Source organism: Hyperoodon ampullatus (assembly GCF_949752795.1).
Source record: "Hyperoodon ampullatus genome assembly, chromosome: 2".
Taxonomy (NCBI): Eukaryota; Metazoa; Chordata; class Mammalia; order Artiodactyla; family Ziphiidae; genus Hyperoodon; species Hyperoodon ampullatus.
Genome location: NC_136915.1, coordinates 18,081,060 through 18,089,980, shown reverse-complemented (window position 1 = coordinate 18,089,980; position 8,921 = coordinate 18,081,060).

Here is an 8,921-nt window from a genome sequence, read left to right as displayed (position 1 = left end):
AATCAAGGCTCCAATGTGGGTGAGAGGCAGGACTAGGACAGGGAGTGGGGGTGAAGGAGGCCATAGTCAGAAGTAGAGGTGGGTGTGTCGGAGCTGTGGGAAGCTTATGCAGTGGGGCCCAGGGGCTCCGCCTGTGAGGGTGGAAGGTTTCCAGGGCTCCCAGGCCAGGTCTGCTCGCAGAGAGGCTGTGTCCAGATCCATCCTTGACAATGCCCTCAGACTCAGGCCTGGAGGTTTCTAAGAAGGTTGTGAAACCGTGTGATAATAAAGTGGACCTCCTTCTCAGCTCCTTCTTGACAGCCGGTACTCCAAGGAAGTCTTGGGGAGACCAGAGGCAGGGTTTAAAGTGGATCTTGGGCCAAGAAAGGGCCAGAGAACACAGGAAAGTGAAGGGTAGAAGGAAGTATAGGGAGGGTTCTGGGCAACTGACAGGGGCTAAGAAAGGCTGAGTGAGGAAAAGGCAGCGGGTGGGAGGGCAGACACAGAAACACAAAGACACCAGAAGGAAGAGAGGAAGGTGCTGAGGGACCAGAAGGCATCCGGGCAGAGGAGCCCAGCAGCTTCCTAGTAAGAGGAGAAAACGCTGAGCTTCAGGAGAAGGCGTCTGACTCGAGAAGGTCTAAGGGATGGGGGGAGGGGGCAGAGTGCGGCCTGGCCCGGCCTGGCCCAGGCGATGACCTCATAGGCATCTCCCCCCATTCCTTCCTGAGCCGCCAGCCCTGCTGACCCCCTGCCCGCATCTCAAGGGTCTAGGCCAAGCAGGCGCTGACAGGGGAGAGAAGGGGCCCTTCTGGGCCAGGTCCCCAAGCCTGGCATAGTGCCTGCTGGGGAGGAGGGGCCTAGAGGCCCAGCCCTTGTCAGCATCCCGGCCGGCACTTTGGAGGCAATTAGCAGCCCAGCTGAGCTAATCCCCCGCCTGGCGAGGCCAACACAAACAGGCCCAGGCCGGGTACACACTCGCCTCCCTGTTTGCTGAGGGGCCCGGTGGTCTGCCAAGAACAACACCAATAACCTGGGGCCTTCTCGAGGTTAAGAGGAGGACCAGGGCTTGCTGAAGAGCTGACAGTGCCTGACAGAGCATACTCTGGCCAGGTGCCCTGGCTGCCCCAGAAAGGCAGCCACTGTTCCCAAGCCTTTGGCCAGCCAGGAAGAGGAAGCTGGACACAAGGAGCCATATACTCTGATTCAGTGCCCACCCCCACCCCCACCCCTGCCACCTGTGAGCGAGAAGGGCCAGCCCAGGCTTGTGCTGCCTCAGCCAGCCCGACAACTGAGGCCAGGAGGGGCTGGGCCCTCTAGGCAGGACTCGAGGATTACATGCTCCACGCTGGACATGGGAACCCAGAGGCAATTCAGACCTGGACCCTGCCCTCAGGGGCTCACAGTCTAGCGAGAACAGACTGCGTAGGACCCTGCAGCAGGGCCAGTCTCCAGCCGCACTGGCCACTTCCCCAACTTGGAAACGCCATGGCAGAACTCCCACAACGGAGAAGGCAAAGGCGGACCCAGAAGAAACAAACTGAGGCCCAGAAATTGATAAATGGGGAGACAGGAGGGATCCAGAACCAACTTTGGCACAGACTGGTCCCGGTTCAAGCCAGCAACCACTGGGCGAGCCCAGAGACAAGGCCCTGCTCTGCATCCCCGCTTCTCGATTCCAGCCCAATTCCACCTTCATCAGCCCGTGGCCTGGGAGCATCTCTGTTCTGAGCCAAACCCTCTATCCTCAGTTTGGTTCCTCACCCCCACAGGTATGTATGGACTTTGCAGCAACATCAGGAGCCACAGCCCCTTTGAAGGGTCTACTTGGGAAAGTGACATGGCCTCCTGCCTGGCCAGGCCCCTTGGGACACTGTGCTGATCATCAATAGCCAACACCATCACCGTTTACTGAGCATCTACTGGCTGTGGGGTCAGACCCACACCAACACTGCCTACCAGCACTATCCCGTGTCGTGGTCACAAGCGAATAATGGAACAGGAATACTTCCTGTCGGATCAATCAGCTGGGAGGCAGGTGCACGATTTACCCCCACTTTACAAATAAGGACACTGAGGCCCACAGAAGGGAAGACTTGCCTACAGCCAGAGCCCAGACCTCCAGGCTCCTGGTCAGGATGCAGTGTGTCACCAGGCTCCACCCACAAGCCCCTTCCTTTTTCTTCACACCACCCTGGCCTAGACCCTCCCGGGTCAAAAAGCCTCAAGAGCCTTGAGCCTACCCCTCCCCACAAAAATAGCATTATCTGTCTCTGGCTGGGCTAAGCTCAACTCTGCCACTCTGCTGGGACCCTACACATGGCTATGTAGACAGCTTTCTCTAGGGCAGAGGGTGAGGAAGGCTGGAGTCACTCCGCTTTGGTGGACAAAGCCACATCTGGAAACAGCAGCCCTGCCTACTACCCCCTGCCCTGGCTGGTGTGGCAGAAGACTAGGTCTGGTTCCAAGCCTGACAGACAGGCTGTCAGGATCCTGCCCACCACAGGAAGGGGCTGACAATCCTGAACTCTCTTTGGGCTGCTCCCATACCTGGCTCTAGAGCATCTAGCCTTGGACCAAGGTATCGATGAATAGATGAGTCCTTTTCCCCTTCAGTTCAGCCAAAAGGGGAGGTATTTTTCAAAAAGATCTTTTACTAGGAAATTGAAGGAAAACAAATAGATTATAAATACACAGAAACAAGCAGATTCCTAAGCAGGACTTTAACCAGCACCTAACCAGAGCCCTGTGGACACCACTTCTCCCTTCTCTCCTCATGAAGCCTCCTTCTAGACACCAGGACACGGGGTGGGGGGGTGTCATTCTAGCTCCACTGCTGGCAGCCTGTGGAGCAAGTTAGTAAACTCTAAATCTCATCGGTAAAAGAGAGATGAAGGTAACGACAGAGCCAGGACTGAGCTCACTTCTGACTCCAAAGCTTCTATTCTGTACAGCCTCCCTACCCTGCCCCCCACCACTATGGCTTTCAGAGGACCACACAAAACACTGAATGGGGAAGTGCTTTGTGGACTGGGAAGGGCTGTAAAGGACACTGATGGTCGTCATCAACCAGCACCCTGGCTCTTTAAGAATGAGGGAAAGCGCTCTCTGGGGGTGTGGGGATGGCATTGTAGGTTCCCATCCCCATCAGGTTTAGATGACACAAGAATTTGCGGGGTCTCTCTTCTCCTTGGAGTCTTCCCATCGCTCCTTCTCCCTCCTTTCAGCACCTCAGGCAGCCTGGGCCTCCTCCTCATCCCCTTCTTGGACTGCGGCTGGAGCCACCTGGGAAACTTCAGAAATAGCTGATGGTTATCACAGCCAGGACAGGGCGAGTTGCTGCCCCTCTGATTCATCACAGAGCTGGAGTGGATCCAGAGAAGTGACCAAGAGGATGCAGGGCTGCTGCTATGAATTCAGACTGCTTCAGTCCAGAAAGAGAGAGGCAGGGAGCTCATTCAAATCATAAGGGGATAAGGAAACGGGACTCTGGAATCATTCTTCAAAAGAACAGGCACGCGGGGTGCTGCAAGAAGCCTGAGCTGAAGTCGCACAGATCCGGGACTGAACCTCTTCTAGGCCTCTCGCTAGCAGGGTGACCTCGGATATGTTAACCCCTGTGAGTCTCAGCTTCCCCATCTATGCCATCTCAGAGGCTACTGTGGGAACTGGACCATAATGTAGGTGGGTGTCCAGTAAAAAGTTCTCTGTCCCAGTCCCTTCACTTCGACCTGGGACACGTGTTCCCCTCTTCTCCCTTCCCACCTAGCCAAGTACCAAAGCCACCACCCACGCATACCCCAGCCCTCTCCTCTCAGCACCAGGGGAAGCTCAAAGTGTCATATGATTCCTAGGCCCAATGCTGCTCAGGCTCCCGTCTGCAAGCCCCACAGGCTTCAGTTAGATAGGAGGCCCCCAGCTCGGTGAGGAGAAAGGCAGGTTATCCCCCTCCAACTTGCCCTCAAGGGTAAGAGCTCCATCCAGTTCACCCAGCAGAGGCTTCAGCTCATTAGCAAGAAAGGGGCTCTCAACCTTTAACCTATGCCCCCCTGCCTTTGAGCAACAAAGCCCTTGCTTTGTTAGTTCTATGTGACATTTCAAAATAAATCTTGTGACTAAAACGAGCACTTCAAATTACATACACCATTTGTCCCCTGGCTATTCTGTTGATAATACTTCCCCTCGAGGGAAGTCTAGTGGTCAAAAGCTCTGGAGTCAAATAATCCCAGCTCTACCATGTCCTAGCTGTGTACCTTGGGTAAGTCATTTAACCTGTTTCCTCAGTTATAAATAGAGCTACTGTGAAGATAAAGCACATAAAGCACTTAGCACGTTGCCAGTCACACAGCTGGTGCTCAGCCATTAGCTATCACTACTGCTGTTAACAGCAGAGAAGGCTCCCAGTTGCTGAGCCAAATGCGTCAGGGTGCGCTCCCGACTTCAGCTGGCAGAAGATACACTGCACAGAAAAATGGGTGGGTGTCCCTTTTACAGACCCGTGCTCCCCTGAAGTACCTGTCCCACTGTGCCACACACACTGTTGCTTCTAATGTTCACATCCTCCTCCTCAGACTGTGAGCTCCTTCAGGGTGGGATCTGCATCTTCTATTTTACATGGCAGGGAGCAGGGGAGTGTCAGGAAGCATTGAATAAATGTCAAATGACCCGAGGCATGCACTCTAGGAAAGAAGGCAACGCAGCCATCTGCCAAGCACTAGATGGCACAAGGCGAGCTACTGGACTGATAAAGGCCAGCAGAGGAGGGGGCTCGAACCCTTGAAAGCCCGAAACACTACAGCTCTATGTCTGTTACTCTAGATTCCTTCTCTAGAACAAAGGAGTCAGGAGAGTAAACTATCTCCATCCACTACTACCCCTGGATTACAGGACCCCACCGTCCTTTCAAGGCCCCGGAGAAAAGCCTGGCCTGAGCCCACGAGCCCTGGTCCCTGTGCAAGGACCCCTGGAGAGCCAGCTCACATGGCTTTGTTATAAATGATGCCCTGACAGCCATCTGACCCACTGCCTCCTGGTCTCCCCATCTCCAAGTTCCTAAAGCCTCAGCCAAAGACAACAGTGAGGACTCTTTTCTTCAGGGCCCAGAGTGGAAGGCTCCCCAGCACCTGGGAGCAGCTGGAAGTTGGAACTCAAGGACTCATCGCTGCTGGTCTCCCCATCTCGAGCCAAACACATCTGTAAACAAGCCTTCTCAGTGGCTCCCTGCAGCTGCTCACCAGGAGTCAAAAGGGAGAGAAGCAGGCTAGAATCAGGGCGGCCCAAGGCTTACCAGTGAGAACTGAGCCAGGCGGGGCCTGGTCTGAAAGATGGCCCCTTGGTATAGCCAGGCCTGCGCTGGTGGCCTTGTGCCCAGATCCTTGGATGGGTTCACCACTGCCCAGGACTGCTGCCCTGTGCCAGGCTGCTGGGACCCCAAGAGGCATGGGGTCTGTGTCACATTGCTGTAGGTCCCACTGTTTTACAAGCTGGCAGAGAGAAAGAACTTGCTGGGGCGGAGATGCCTGGATGCTGGGCTGTTGTGCGTGATCCTGTTTGCTATAAAACAGCCAGACATTCCTAGGACCTGGAATCGCGCCGAGGCCATGGAGCTAGCCTTCCCGACCATATATCTCCAGGCGAGGGACAGGCCTGAGACATCTGAGATAATAAAGACATGATTGTCTCAGCCCCGGGGCTTGTCTCCCCTTTGTCCCAGGGCCCAGCAGCCAGCAAGAAGTTTAAAGACATCCACCCCCTTCTCCTGGGAAAGTACAAATGCATCAGATTCTATAGCCCCTGGGGTGAGCTTCCCAAGAACCAGGCCTGGGATTCCTGCTCTCAGCTCACCAGAGCAGAAGACAATCCAGGGTCCATCCCGTGGCAGCACACAACTAAGTGGACCGTAGAACACTCGTCTGGGGAATAGGCCATTCTTGGTGCAGACGCCTCAATCTTCACCAGCCCTACAACAGAGGAACTCTTCAATTTTAGGGATGAAGAAACTGAAGCTGAGAAGGGTTAATGCACTTGTCCAAAGTCACAGGTATTCAAAAGTAGATGGTTTCAAACCTAGATCTGTTTTACTCCAAAGCCTGCAACGTCCGTGTTAACTCTAAAACTCCTCCACAACCCCAGACTTCTTTTTAATGCTCTTTCTTCCCTAATGTCCAATTTCTCAATTCCAAAGCAAGAAGGTTTACCCTTTAACATCTGAAGGGAAAAATTCATGAAGGAAGCAAAACCCAGACTCCTGAATCTAGAAGCCAAAACAGCAGTTGCCAGCCTGGTTTCCCCGAGTCATTTCTACCTCAATCTGACCAAGTGACAACCACCACCTATCCCAAGGGAGGGTGGCTTCACAAGGGAAAATATAGACGTGAGAGGTGCTGAGGATGAGCCCCAGCCATTTTGTGAATTAGTGCAACGCCAGTCCTAGCTTTCCTAACCACAGGACCCACTGAGTGGAAAGGGGGCACCATCCACATGGAAGGGTGGGCTCAAGGAGAGGGAGCACTGGACGCAGAACCAAAAGACTCTGAGATTCGATCTGTGAATCTTACAGAAGCTCAACTCTAAGCCAGTTTTCCCATTTGTAAAATAAACACCTGTCCTACTTGCCTCACAGGCTTTTCTGAAGATGAACACAAAAGCATTTTATCAACAGCTTTACAAATAGATGGCATTACGACCCATGCGTGGTTTCTTCCCCTGTTGGTTTCTTTTGCATTCCTGGCTCCCCACTCTTCTCGCTGCCTTTCTTCTGTTCAAACATCTGAACTCACTATGTGCTTAACACCATGCTGGATACAAGGAGAGGCTCACACACAGGGTAAGAAAAGATGACAGAGACATAAGATCAGACAGTGTGAGACCACAGCCAACTGGCTCCCAACAAACTGAAGAGCCAGGCCCGCTGAGGAACGGCCAGGGTCTTGTTAAGCCTCAGGCCTGCCCAAGGCCCTCTCAGCCTGGCTGTGGGGCCCTAGGACTAAAAGTTTAGCTTTCCCCTAATTCAGACATTCATCTGCCCATAGGCAAGGATACAGACATGATCTTTCAAGGATACTTCCAGCCCCAGGATCCCACCAATCTGCCACTAAGTCCTTGATTTTTCCATCCTCTATTTGTGGGCCTTACCAAATTAAAGAGCCTCAACTCTATTAGATATAAACTTCCCTTCTTGGGAGCAAAAGGGCACTAGGCAAAACCAAGCAGTAGGAAACCTTTCTGAATGCCCCCAGGGAAAAGCTGAAAATCCCCCTTACCCACCCATTTTGGCCATCTAGGCTCAGAACTCTTAAGAGGATATGGAGGTCATCTCATCTGATGGTCCCAGTGTATACCCTTAAGGAGTTCTCTGCTTACACACATTCCAACCAAGCCCAACAGCCCTGAAATAAACCAATTCCCTCCGACTCCCATGCCACACACAGATGTTTCACTCTTCTCTGGCAGCCCAAATTCGATGCTGCTGCTTGCAGGGACAGAACATATCTGTCTATACAGAACGTGTCTATCTATACATGTCTGCAAGGTCCCCAAAGACAGAGCCTGCACAAAGGCTTGGTTCGTGATCCAATTTAAGGAAAAAAACTTAGGGAGAATGAAGACTGATGCTTGGCTGAAGGTTAATTGAAAGATATTCAGTTATTTGAGAAATGAGAAGCAAGATCATTGGCTCTGGAGGGTAGTAATTGAAGTACAGGCTGCAGGTATGGGTGACAAGACACTGTGGGCAGTGGGCTCTTTTCCCAGCAGTTTGAGAATTTGTACTCTCTTCCCAGGGGCAATGAGAAAGGCAGCAACTCAAGAAACCTTGCTAAGCTAAGTCTCAGGTGCACAACCAGCCAGATTTTTCTTGCTGTTTCTCTGCCATCTAGTGGCTCCTCTGGAGCACTACAGGTCCACCTTGTGGCCATTTTCCTCAGCCCCTTCAATATCTTCCTAAATAATGGTACCACTTAGACAGCCAGGCATTATACTGATGCTGTATCTACATTACTGCTGATCTTCATAACACTGCAAGGTGGGTATTGATTCCACTTTTCAAACAGGAAAACTTACAGAAGTCAAGTCACTTGTCCAGGGTTACACTAAGAGTCAGTGGAAAATATGATGGCCGTCCTCATGCCTCCAACCCACCTGGAGGAAGAGAAGGCCCCAGAACTAAAAATAATCTCAGTTCTTCCATAAATCCCTACATGCTCCAAGTTCCTCATAGTTAGTTACCATCCTGGTCAAGTAGATGGTACCACAGCCTCCTCCAGCCCCAGGATACACGGGGCACAGCACTGGGAATTGAGCAAATCACCCCACTTAATCTCTCTGTCTGCAAACTGAGAGGCCACACAAAAACGTCTACACAAATGCTCACAGGATCGTGACACATAATAGCCAAAAGGCAGAAACAACTCAGGAGTCCATCAAGTGATGGATGAATTAATTAGACAAAATGTTATCCATACAATGGAATATTAGCCACAAAAGGGAATGAATTTCTGATACATGCTAAAATATAGATGAACCTTGAAAACACTGTTAAGTGAAAGATACCAATCATAAAAGACCACAACATCGTATGGTTCCATTTATATGAAATGTCCAGAATAGGCAAATCTATAGGAACAGAAAGTAGTATTAGTGGTTGCTTAGGGATGGAGGAACTGGGGGTGGGGGGAGGAGGGTTTAGGAGGTGATAGCTAAAGGGTACGGGGTTTCTTTCTGAGGTAAAGAAAATGTTTTAGGGACTCCCCCAGCAGTCCAGTGGTTAAAACTCCATACTTCCATGGCAGGCGGCGTGGATTTGATCCCTGGTCAGGGAACTAAGATCCCACATGCCATGCAGCACAGCCGAAAAAAAAAAAAAGAAAATGTTCTAAAATGTATCATGGTCATAGTTGCACAACTGAGTGAACATATAAAAACCATTGAGAAAAAAAAAAAAA